Source organism: Malurus melanocephalus, unplaced genomic scaffold, assembly GCF_030028575.1.
Source record: "Malurus melanocephalus ecotype Western Australia unplaced genomic scaffold, MMel_1.1 scaffold_67, whole genome shotgun sequence".
NCBI classification, from domain to species: Eukaryota; Metazoa; Chordata; class Aves; order Passeriformes; family Maluridae; genus Malurus; species Malurus melanocephalus.
Genome location: NW_026623299.1, coordinates 2615622 through 2629168, shown reverse-complemented (window position 1 = coordinate 2629168; position 13547 = coordinate 2615622).

Sequence of the window (13547 nt, the reverse complement as noted above, 5' to 3'; positions counted from 1 at the left end):
TCAAAAACTCACATGTCTTCAGCCAGGAAAACAAACTCAGAATTTAAACTTCTCAGGCTGTACTTGCACTGCTGCCAATAGCATGTGCTGGGAGTCCAGCATCAGCAGGATTAAACACATCCAAAACAGGGCTGTTTGCAAATCCTGCTGTACCAAAACATGAGGAATTGCCAGCAAAAGAGATTTTGTCCCTAGCAAAGAGAGCAGTGCAAGTAGTAAGGCTGGAGACTGGTCCTGAGAGGTTTTTGGGGTTCAAGAGGATGGATTGAGGGGGACAGGAAATGGAGGATCAGAATTTAAATTATTTTTTGGTTACCTGCTCTCAGAGCAAGGCTGAGCCCAGCCATCACACCACACATGAAGGGAAGGGACCTGAATGCTCTGAGCAGCCAAAGCATCCCAGGAGAAGCCACTTGGCCAGGCAGAAATCTGCTACAAAATCAGAATATTTCTTAGAATGTATGTAGGATGATGAATCACCTTTTCTGTGGGTAAGCAGAGAGAACAAACAGTGGGAGAGTGGGTATGAGCCCAGTGGGGGATGCTCACCTTTCACAGTTTGGGCTGTTCTGTGAATCTTTCTGCTCTGTCCCACTCTTAAAAAGTTTCCTCAGCTGAATGAACTCTTCTTTGAAAGTTGGGTCCAAATTTCCTTTCCACTGTCAGTGAGTTCTGCCATCCCCCAAACCCCAAGGAATATTTACAAAAACAGATCAAACCGAGCAGCTTTGGCTAATAAGTTTAGCAATGAGCATATCATTGAGCAGATTGCAGTGACAGAGGAGAGCTCATCCAAACCACAGCACTACGGATTTATTTTGCCAAAAGCCACTAGATGGGGATGCAAGGACATTTTTCTGCTCTCTGTTAGGCTTTGAGCTCGAGCTGGCTTTTCCCACTCACACTGCTGTTGTCTTTGCTTTTTCTCTTTAGGAGCTGACAGAGCTCATTTGGAAACTTCCCACTCACTGAGTTCTCATCCTGCAGGGATCAGGCCTCAGGCAGCAGAAATTGCTCCTTGCTGAGCATTATTCTCTGCACCAACACTCAGCAGAGGCAACAGTTAAGGGTTTGCCTTTCAGTTTGTGGATTAGCCTTCTTTTATAGGCTGTGGAAGGAAAAAGTGCTTTAKATTGAACACAGAGGGGGAAAACGGTGTTCAGCAAAGTGGTAATCTCTGAAAATGTCCRTACTTTGGAGCAGTTACTGGGGGAAAAACCAGGAGATTTCCTCAGGCTCAATGGTCAAATCTCTGGGTAATTTTTTTGTTGGTTTTTTTTTTAGGGTTTTTGTGTTTCTCCTCGTTTGAAATCCACAGTTCTCCTATGAGTAAGAGAGGTAAATAAGCAGAATTGGTTTGGCGGGATCAGCCCTGCTGTCCAGGGTACAAACCCTCCCCAGATGCACCCCAGGAGCACATTTGGGCTGCAGGGCTCCACGCAGTGCATCAGCAATGCTGTGGAGTGAGGAAGGCTCCAATCACACAGAAATTGTCAGCTCTGACCTCCAGTCACCTTGGCCTTCTGCAGCAAGCACCCACCTTTACTATTTCATCTCCAGTGTCAAGATATTTAGTGCTTATTTTAATTCCCAGCTCCTGAAATCGGGTGAAAAGTGAAAAAAACTCTTCTAGCAAATATTTAACAGTAAAAATCTGGCTTCAGGAGTGTGCTAGGGTATCCAACATGCACTCCAGGCTTCAAAACGCAGAAAATGCTTTGAAAGAAATCCAAAAGTTGATTAATTTCAGAGCAATTTCATGAATGCTTTCAGTGGCTGACAGGAGGGAGAGTGGGTGTCAGGGTGTCTGAGGGAGTCTGAGAAAAAAGGCTCTGRTAAATAACCCTGAGAGCAAATTAATCTTATATCATAATGATCAATTCAGAAAGGTGGGAGAACCATTCAGATAGTCAAATGTGGAGCAAACCCTCCACGTTTAAAATCTCCTGGTTTTTGGGGAGCAACCAGGCCTCTCCCCAGACATCCCCAGTGCCCCAGTCCTACAGAAACTCTTCCTCCTTCTGTTCATTAATTACAGCTTGATTTCTGCTGGAATTCCAGAGGAACACCAAATAACAAACCCAGAGGAACACCAAATAACAAACCCAGTACCTGATTTAAAGAGTTCCAAACGAGGGGTCAGGTGGGATACAAAGGATGTGAAGATGACTGACAAGAGATCAGAAGTGGATGAGATAAGGGAGGAGATAAGGCACTTGCCTCCAGTCTGAAATGTTCAACCAGRGCCAAAATGCTCCTCACCCTGCTGTAGCTGATCCCCAGTGTCATTCTCTGCCAATTCTGTTCCATAAAGTGATCAATAAACACGCCCAGGTAATGCCAGCACAGGGTACACGAGGGGAGGAGAGCTGTCATGAGAGCCACACACAGCACTGAGAGAGATCTCAGCTTTCCAGCTCTTTGCAGCCACATTATTATTAAATTGTTTCAACCGAAAAAGACCTTTAAGATCATCAGTCCAGCTGCTAACCCAGCCCTGCCAAGCCCAGCGTTAACCACGTCCCCATCTTTTAAATGCCTCCAGGGATGTGACTTACAACCTCCAACGGCTTGATTTAAATATGGCTTTGAAATATGTCAAAATACTATTATATAGCTTTATCAGACAAAAAATATGCAGTTATGACTAGTTTCAGCATAGGGAGCAAAAAGGTAATTTTAAAATTGTCTGTGTTTATGTGGACGGATATGCAGGATATTCAAGAAGAAAATGGGGTTATTTTACTGCAAGCATCAAGCACAGGCAACCTTCTATCACCTTGCAAAACGCTGGACTTTCTCCAGGTTGTAGGCAGTGTGCTGTTGTAACACACCTCAGCAGTTTATTTATTTTTTACTTGAATATTGACACAAATAAAAGGGTTTTCTCAGAGCTGCTTGTTCCCCTGCCATTCCCAGTTTCTGGTGGGCTTCTCCCCATGTCCTGCAGCCTGCACAGATCCAGCTGGGGTGGAGGGCACATCTGCAGCACAGAGCAGAGCTGTCCCTGCTGCTCCACGTCACTATTGTGACTAAAGCGGGCACCAAGAACCCTGGGCAACATTAAGGTGTTTAATACCTTCTCAGACAAGGCTGCAGTTTGAGTCACCATCACAGCAAATGCAATTTTCATTGCACCTAAGTCCTYCATGGCCACTGAGGTGATGGCAGGTGCTGATGGCCCCAGCTCCCTCATCTGTCCCTGCTCTCTCATGTGGCCACASACTCTCATTTCCTTTCCTCCCAACCAYATTTCAAGCYCTCACCCCTGGAAGGGTGGGATTGCTGGGCTGGGGGTGACCCACAGCCCTGGGCAGCTGTGAGGAGTCACTGAGGACCAGCACCGAGCACTTCATCAACCCAAATGTGTCAACACCACAACTGCTCCAAAAACCCCAAGAAACAAAAACAAAAACAAATGGAGCACCGTGGTGAAGCCTGGGCCTCTCTGAGCTGAGCCAACTGTGGTTTGTGCCATGGGGCTCATCCTTGCCTAGCCCCAGTCCACGCTGCAGATCTCATGTTTGCCCCTCTCCAAATGACCATCCATGATTGCTTCCACTCATATTCCCCAGGATGTGCATCCTAAACAGATTCAGCGTTTCAGGGGCTCCTGAGGCACCTCCTGCTTTTCCAAGARTGCCAGAGGGAAGCATCTCGGTCAGCTCTGGCACATCCCCACCTGCAGGATTTAGTTTTCTAAATCYGGAGTTTTTCTTTTCCTTCCCCTTCCACTCACTTCCCTGAGTGAGCTTTCCTAAAGCAACAAAGATAYTTTTGATCTTGATTACCAGCATCAGCAACCAGGAAAAAAATTAGGATTCAGGATTTGTTACCAACACTTCAATTATTCAGTGTTATCAAGTTGTCACCAGGCCTTTAATTATTTTTCAGTTTATATGTAATTTCCCACACTATGATTGCTTTAGCAATGTTAAGGTAGATCTGTAATAGGAAATGTCCAAGTCCTTTATGACGCCGGGGACTGGAAATGACAACGTTAATAAAATTCACACATTTCCTGTGCCACAAGCCCTCATCAATAYAGTGTTGATCTGCAGCTGACATGCTATTTAATTATGCTCTTTTGGTACCAATAAACACCTAATAAYACATTCAAAGTGAGTAAACAGGATATAACACTGACTGTGACTSTGCATCTATTGAAAGATTGGGCACGAGACCATAAAATCTCACTTTCAGAGGCTTTCAGTGTTTGACTTCGCTTTTTGAACGCTGGGAACGTCGTTCTGCACAGGGTCTGTGCACCCAAGCCACCCAAGGAAGGGGCTGTGTTGCAGATTYGAAGAGGATTCGGCAGTGATTAACTCCAATTATGCAGATTGTTATCGCCGTCTGCAGAGATCGTTTGTTTTAACGCACCAGGCAATTTTGACTCATCAAAACATTATGCAAAGAAGGAAGATGATTACAGTGATGGAACTGGTGCAGCAGCTCCYACAGACCTCACCAGAGCCAGCCAAGAGGCAATTTGCCAAATTTCTCACCCTGCCCAGGGCACGAACACAGTGGGATTATGGAACCTGCTGTGAATCCCTGTGCGGGGGAGACCCTGGGGAGCTCCTCCTGCTGCTGTGCAATCAATAACTCTGAGGGAAGACACAAAACAGACATTTTMTCCTCTTTTCCCCTAAAAGGCTGTTGGCAATCAGCTCACACTTTGTGATGTTTGAGGACAAGGCAGGTAAGCAGCCTGTCCCTTCAGGCAGCTCCTCAGGCCGGCAGCCAAACATCCCTTTGCACCCATCCCCAGCTCCCCAGGTCCAGGGATGCCAGGAAATTGGGCAAAGCTCATTTTTGTCCACTATTGTTCACAACTCTGGTCCATAAACCTGATGAACAGCAGAATTAGGAACTCATATCCAACTCTGCCCTGATTTAAACTCTGTTTGAGCATCCTGAAGGCAAAACACAGTGASAAAAGCCTTGAGCAGGCTTTTCAGCATCTCCAGCCTGGGCTCTCCCAGWCACCACCAGGATTTCCTCTTTCAGCTGCTGTTTWGGTGTGTTTAAGGTTTACARATGYCTGCCCAWCCTGTGCCCRCTGCTGCTCAAAYTCTTTGGYRTGATTTGCTTTCTGCCTAAGGAYRCTCYTTGTTTCTAACTAACTAATCAGCARATGTAGGAAATCACCTTGCTAACCAGCATTCCCAGCCTCCAGCAGATAAATTTTACATATCTGAGATTCAAATTCCYGTTGGATCATTAGTGGTGATCTCCCCGATTTGGGGAATCAAGGGTTATGAACACAGTGCTCACATCACCACATATTTTATTCTGTTCTAAAGCCACACACAGCTGGAAAGGGCATTTTCATCCCCAAAATCACCACGATGCTCTGAAGATTTGCCTTTTCACGTGCCAATCCGACAGCTTGGCTCACCCCAGGCTCCTCCTCCCCAAAAATACCTGCATTGCACAGATTTGGGTGATTAACACCCAACCCAGAACTAACTTCTCAGAAAATTGTACTCATTGCTGGACAAATTGAGTTCTGCCCTGGTAAAAGCCAGAATAATTGCTCAGGGGAGCATGGGGCTTACCCAGCAGTTAATTCATTATTTGTACCTGCCCGGAGCCAGGATGGAAACAGCAGGAAAGGCRGCAGCAAACAAGCTACAAACTCGGGTTCCTCAAAACCAATTTGCTCAGTTAAAGGCTTATTGCCATCACGGCAAGGGGGCAAAACACCTTTACAATCCCTCACGGGTGGCAAAATAGAGGAGGGACCTGCTTTGCTGCCCTCCTGTAGTTTTGTGATRGGCTCTACAGGCTTGGATGGAATTAATGCCGAGTTTTGGGCTTTGCCACTTCTTTGTATGCACCAAAAAGGCAGAGTTAGGAGAGGAAAAGGCAGAGTTAAGAGAGGAAAAGGCAGAGTTAGGAGAGGAAAAGGCAGAGTTAGGAGAGGAAAAAGCAGAGTTAAGAGAGGAAATACATTTTAAGTCAGGGCAGATCTCATCTTCATGGCAATGCCAGGATAAGGTGGCTGTGGCTGGTCCTGCCAGGTGTCAGGACTGACACTTTAGGAAGAAGCAGAAGCTTGGAAAAGGTGTTAAAACCCAGCAGCAGSACCCCTTTTTGCTGCTCTCAGTACAATTCTTCAGGGGCTGGGGTTCCTCTCAGCTGCCTGGGGTGACCCCACAGTGGCCCTGTCCCACAGCCTGTTCTGTGATCACCCCTGTGCTTGTGACCCCCAGGAGGCTCTCACCCCATCACCACCACGTAATGATGAGACATTCCTTCATGCCAGGGCTGGACTTCTTCTCTAGAACATGTAGGAAGTCAATTTAAAAAAAAAAACCCCAAACCCTGAGCCATTCATCAGAGCTCACAAACAAGCTCAGGCCCTGCGTGACGTCCAGCCTGGCCTGGAGGCAAAGCTGAGCTGCTCTTACCTTTAACAGCCCTGACAAATTGGAACAGGATGTGTCTCTATTGAGCGTGGATATTTCCCCACTGCTTTTTCTTGTAGCCTTGACTGGCGCAGGGAATCACCATGAATCTTCATTTGCTTTGCTGCATTCACACTGGGTTTAAATTCTTAGCACTAAATCCCCACGGTGGGGGGTTGGAGCGAGAGGATCGTTAAGGTCTCTTCCAACCCAAACCATTCTGTGATTCTGTGATTCTATGGAATAGACACAATTTTGGCTAATATTCCTCGAGATCTTAGTGCATTAGCTCTGTCAGATCTATTATTGCTTAACACTTTTAAAGAATTTAATTATTTATTCACGGGGAAGAGTAAAGAATGCTGCCATRAAATGCTTTCATTCCCATGAAATGGAATGCAGAACTGCCAAGTGAGCCAGGCAACAGCCAGGGACAAGCACAGGGAGCTCTCAGAGCAGAGAAGGACTGTGTGGTTGGGGCAGTGACATTCACTGCTGTGGGTGGACAAAGATCTTCCCTATGTGACAATTTTCAATTTCAATTGAGAGAGCGTGTTAGTTAAAATAATCTCAGGCAGATTTTTGCTATTTGTTCTGTGCCATTACACAGCCATTTYTGCTAAAGCAGGTGATAATTAATCTGGCTGTCCCCCTTGTGTTTGTAGGTGGTGCAGATAATTTTTCTAATCCTTAGGAATGAATTCTTCCCACATGGAAAAGCGATTTCCATTTCAGGAGTGTGTTTGACTCAGCAAAGCATTTATGGTACACCCTGTTAGCACAGACACCCTTCCAGCAGCTCCCAGATGGATCAGAAGCAAAAACAATGTGAATTCATGGAATGGAGTGTTCAGGAGAAACCTAAAAAGAAAGGATCCCCAGCCACTCTTATGCTGAACACATTTTTCCTGATGTCTAACCTAAACCTCACGTTCCTTGGACATTCCTTGTCCTTGGAGTGCAGGAATGAGAAAGGATTTCACCTCCCCATAATTCTCCTTTATAGCAGGAGGGTGTCAGTTCGTTGTGGTGGAAATATCAAAGCCAGGCATTTTCCTGTCTCTGGGGTGATTTACGGTGTTGCCCTCTCTCTGCTGGCAGAGCCCCCTGGACCAGCCCCCGAAACCAACTCTGCATTTTTGCAGCCAAAATCTGCTTTCAGCTGGGCAGCAAGGGACTCCTTAGGAGAGCAGGACAGAARGGATTTCACACCATCACCGAGGTCCATTGGTGAAATTGGTCATTTGGTGGAGTAATTTGGGTGCGTGTCCTTTTGTCCACAGCCAGACAAAGCAGAATTCCAGCTCTCCCCAGCCACGCTGAGATAAATGGAGCTGTCAGGTCAGAGCACRCCAATCCATCCTCATTCAAGCACCTATTTAATATTCACCATGTTACAGGGGGACATTTTTACGTCGGGAAAAACACAAACGTTCTCCCAAAATGACTCAAGGGCAATAAAGAATAAATTGTCTTTAAACCTGGGTRAGGGATGCTGAAGTCACAAACAAGGCACATAAAATAATATGGAGGTGGAAAGTGCTTTTTTCTTATTAGGTTTATCAAAGTAAAGCTAGGCTGGTAAGCTTGCTCTATCAAGCAATTTGATATGGTAAAAAAAAAAGGGAAATGAAAATTCTGATCCATATTCATTGTTTCAGTGTCAGCAAGGGAGAAAAGCTCCACTTTAATTTTTTTTTTTTTTTGCCTTAGAATGCTGATCCAAAGTTTTACATTAAAAAAACGTAAGCGAAGCTGATAAGAAATGAAAGATAATTAATAGAAACAAAGCACGGAGCAGACAACATCTAATATTAAACAAAATATGAAACACAGAACATGCTTGACTACACCAAGCCATAGATCCAGGCACTGACAGCATTTTACAGGGATTCCTTTCCCAAAGCTCCTGGACAGCACCACTGCTGTCCCTGGTCCATGGCTGGCAACCTCCAGGCCCTGCAGCAGGGTTTGTCTTCAAACACAACAATTTAAATTTAACTCAGCCCTGAAGGCAGTACCCAAACAGTCACATCCATGGGACTGCTGCACCCGTGAAATAAAACCAGACTGGTTCCAGGTAAGAAGGAGTTTGTGCCTTGAACAGCAGAAATTTAAGGGAGAAGAGGACCAGTGACAGGACAGAATAGATTGGAAAAGTSCTTTGAGATTATCAACTCCAACCACTCCTCCAGCACTCCAAATCCACCAGTAAACCACRTCCCCAAGTGCCACATCCAATGTGGTTTTTAAATCCCTGCAGGGATGGGACTCACCCGCTGCCCTGTTCTGTGCCTGGCCACCCTTTCAGTGAGGAGATTTTCCCTGATGTCCAACCCAGACCTCTCCTGGTGCAYCTTGAGGACATTTCCTCTTGTCACTTGCTACCCAGAGAGCTTTGTGCTCACCTGGCTCCAACTCCTGTCAGGGAGATGTAGAGAGTGAGGAGGACTCCTCCGAGTCTCCTGTGAGTATTTTTCATTCCTACAACATTGAGGAATTGACAGATTTCTCCCTGTAAAACACCAAGACAAACAAGATCCAAATCAGCCCCAGATGGCAGAGCTGGGACTCGGGATGGAGCTGCTCCTGCAGCCAGCTCTGTGTGCCCTCTGCTCTGGGCTGAAACGCTCCCCTTTCCCTTCAAATTTCACAGCATTTGCCTGCCACACCCTCTCTCCCTCCCTCCCTCCCCTAAAATTCACTTCCTAGGTTCACATGATTAGGTAAGACAGGCAGTTTTCTGGTTTTTGGTGTTCAGAAACCGTGGAAGGGATCCAGCAAAATCATTGCAGATGGCAATTCTTCATTTCTAAATCATGCTCTGCTGGTACATCAGAAATACTGCACAGTTTGCAATATTCAAGAGTTGGGGGGGTTGTTGGTTTTAGGGATTCTTTTGGCCCATGAGGGTCCATGCTGCATGCAGARGAGTGACAAAAGAATGGGAGTTTGATCCCTTTCACCTTTCTTTAGCCCACTGAGGGCAATGAACRGATCTGTTCTTTCCCCAACATCTGTCTCTGTCCCACAGGCTCATCAGCAGATTTTTGTGCACATAATCTACTCCTGCAGAAAACACAGAATTACTGGAGAGCAGTTTATGTAAATACACTCTCTCCTCGGAAAAGAACAGTGTTTCTAATGACAAATTGAGTGAAATCTCACTTGGCATGAAGCAAATAAAGTAGTAAATATTTCAAGTTACCACTCTCCAGTAATAGAGACTGCACTTAAAATTAATTGCTGTGGATCTGCCATATCACACGAAGAAACGGAGCGACAACGCAACCGTGATGTGACACATCTGCATTACAGCTTTTCATCTCAATTCTCTCTTCAACAGGCTCCATCAGCTGCTTGAATTCAGTATATGAAGTGATATTTTCAGCCCAGAGAAGCAGCAGTCTCCTGATTCTTCCCAGCAATGAGAAACCTGGCTGAATGTCACCGCTGTCACGGCGGCCGTCGGGCTCGGGGCACAGCTCACAGAGATGGATGTGTCTGATGTTCTCTGTTCAGGCACAGCCCTCGCACACAAACCTGAGCTAGGACTGGACTGAGTTATAAAAACCCATTTTCTCTGCTCCAGRAGTGTCAGACACCGGGAGATGAAGAGGTTTACCCAGATAAAAAGGGAGTGTGGGGCTGTTAGAGAAAACAAGAGCTCGCCGTGCATTGTTCTGGTGTGACCTGGCTCCTCTGGGACGTGTTTGTCACTGGCAGGGGTGGCTCACCACAGTGCCAAGGTTTCAGCAATGTCCTCCTTACATCTCTCAAAACAAACACTTCACTGCTGCTTCAGCWGTGCTACAACACCCACAAGGTCTGAGCAGTGTAAGCTGGAAGAAAAAACACTGTCCTGGTGGAATCCCTTCTCCAAAGCCCTGCCTTCAGTTGCTTGGAGGACAAGGCTTCTGTTTGATCACAGGAAAGACTTACCCACTGCAAACAGGAAAATAAACAGCACAAATGCTTTTCTAAAAGCAGGGACAACCATAAATTGAATCTCTGTTGCATCCCATCATTGAAKCAATCCTGGATTTTCATCCTCAGCTACACCCCAAGTACTTCAGTTAGATAAACCTGGAGTGATTGAAATTTAAAAAATGATTGAAATAAATATGTAGTCTACCCAGTGCACACAAGCCAAGGAGCTTAACCCTTCCACTGCAGAAGAGCAGCCACAGACATTTCTCAGGGAACACCTACATTTTTCACTGCCCTGACCCGTCAATTGCTGGGATGTTCGTTTCTAATCCAGTCACTCAGCTAAATTGACTYGTAATGCAGAAGGCAAATGCAAATGGTGTAATTAAATCACTTAATTTGCCACATGAGGTGTTTCGGGATCGATGCACTCAAATTGACAAAGCTCAGTGATGGTGGAAAACTCTGAGGAAGCAGCAGATTACCTGAGTGGTCTGATCATCTCTAAATGAAGTCAATAAGAATCATTTACTGACTTTAGATCAGATACATCCCTCCTTTGCCACCTCAGTTATGAATTTCCTGATGGTCCAACAGTGACAGGGAAGCAGCATTAATTGTATGTGAACTCCTGAGCTCCAGAACAGCTCCCAAAGGTTATTTGCCATGSAGAGAGGAAATGTGGCCACATTCTGTGGCCCAATCCTGCTGCTGCAGTGTTGTGATCACTGGACAATGGCAGAATCCTGGAAACACCATTTCTGGGCTGCGCTCATCTGCTCTGACACTTCTGCAAGAAAAGCTACTTGAAGCCTGATACATGGGGCAGGAGCCAGACTGTACCCAAAAAATATAAATTACAGGATCTTCCTCATCTGCAAAATCAATGCTGGGTGCCCCACTTCACCCACATACTGTCAAAAGATTCTTCACTGTTATTACATCTGAAGGGTTTTTCACAAATGTCACGTTGGCATGTGACAACCCAATATCCATGACATGCAGGTGAACTTTCATGAAGCAGAGAAGAACAGTAACATTTTTCCTGATTGGAGGAAACTGAATCTGATTTTTTTCATTCCATCAAAACAGAAGATCATCTCTTCACAAATAAATACCACAAATTGCTTTAACCCGTGCATCKGCCTACAGCCCATCCTAGAACCACAAAACATGTAATCAAAGTAAATGAGCATAATTACCAATGACTGCAAATATGGGGGGTTAGGTTATTTTCTCAGACATTTCATATGTGGCCATTTTACCATTGGTTTGCATTTAAATATGTGAATAAACTCAGATTTAGGATGAAAGGGTACACTTTCAGAATTCATGCAGAAAGTGTTGTGTCGCTGTGATTATTGTTGTAATTATTCATTCAAATCCACTCTTCTCTCCCCAAATGTAAATATAACCAAACCACAAAGCRTGGCTATGCAATAACCTGTTCCAAGGCAGACTGGGGTCCCTTGCTATCWGATTTCTCAGCAAGACACTTCTTTCATTTCCACCAGGCAGGAACAAGAATCGACTGTGTGTGATTCCATTTATCCAGCAGCAGTCCATGCAAATGCTTCGCGTTTTTACACTCATGTTTCCACTCCTGCTTATCCTGATGGGTCAAACATTCCTCTAAGGCTGTACAACTTCCTCAAGCAGTGACAACCCCCTGACACATCCCAGGCTGTGCTGGTGGAAGAGACCAGCAGGAATTACCTGGGACTTCCTTAATCTTCCACGAGTGACAGAAGCAGGAGACGCAGCCCAGCTCAAGCATTAGGGATCAGGTCGTGTGACATCTCAATAGCTGAATGGCATGGCTGGTGGCACAAGTCACATCAGCAGCTAAGTGACAGTAACAGAGTCACCTGCCAGGTCGTGGCTCCGGGAATCAAGGAGCACATCCATATGGATGGCACGTAACAGCCTGTGCTGAGATAGATCTCCACAAAGGGGATATAAATCAAGCTCCTGCCCACGACAGGTGCGTGTCACAGCTGTAAGATGGGGAAGTTCATTCATTTAAATTACATTTTAAACCAGACAGAACCATAATCTGTCCTGAGGCACGTTAATACATCAGGTGGYCTGATCCATCTTTCAAAAGGKCCTGAGCGAGGTAATTTTTTTCTGYGTTATGAYCTCTCAATTGAAAACAAGCCTTAACATTATATTGAAACTACATTCCTCCTTCCACTCACAAGTGCAAATTACATTATACACTTAGAAAAATCACAATCAGAGGGCTGCAGCACCTCTGCTATGGAGGAACAATAAAAGGGTTGGGGCTGTTCATGCTGGAGAAGAGAAGGCTCTGGAGAGACCTTAAAGCTCCCTCCTTTGGACCGGGGCATGGAGTGATAAGACAAGGGAGAAAGGCTTTAAAGAAAGTAAATTTAGATTAGAGATTAGGAAGAAATTCTTCCCTGTGAGGGTGGGGAGGCCCTGGCACAGGGTGTCCAGAGAAGCTGTGTATGCCCCTGGATCCCTGGAATTGTCCAAGGCCAGGCTGGACATTGGGTCTGGAGCAGCCTGGAACAGTGGGATGTGTCCCTGGCTATGGCAGGGGGTAGAATGAGATCAACTTTACAGTCATTTCCAACCCAAACCATTCTGTGATTCTTTGATAATCTTTCAAGAAACCAGCCATGCCACATTAGCAGCAAATACAGCTTTACACCTACCAGGACTTATCCCAAATAGAAATGCTYAAACAATCTTTTCCCCCCCAAGATAACTCCTCCTTCATTTCCTGATGAAACTGTCCATGAATGCAAGCGCACTTAAGCAAAGAAAACTGTGCAATTAGGCTCTTCTTTGACACATGAGTACAAGCACAGGCTAATTTGYGAGTCTAGCTAGGTTTTCACGTAAAAATTTTTACACTACTCTGCTTCCAAAGCAAAGAAAATTAGTCTTTGCTCTGGACTGTAGCASCTGAAGTTCAGGTGTCCAGTGACACTTCTGCTGTAGCTGCTGTAAGGAAGCACAGCTGCAAGCCAGCCCTGTGAACAGGAAAGCTTCCAGAAACTTCAGGATATTTCTGCAGGAAAAATGTCGTTTGTTTTTACACACCTCACACAAAAGCCCTGGTGGTGGTAGTGGTTAGACTCAATGACTGCATAAATATGCAAATATCGCATACATGAAATAAAAAAGGGGTTGTAGGACTTAGAGCTGTAATAGCAAGGCTGGAAACAC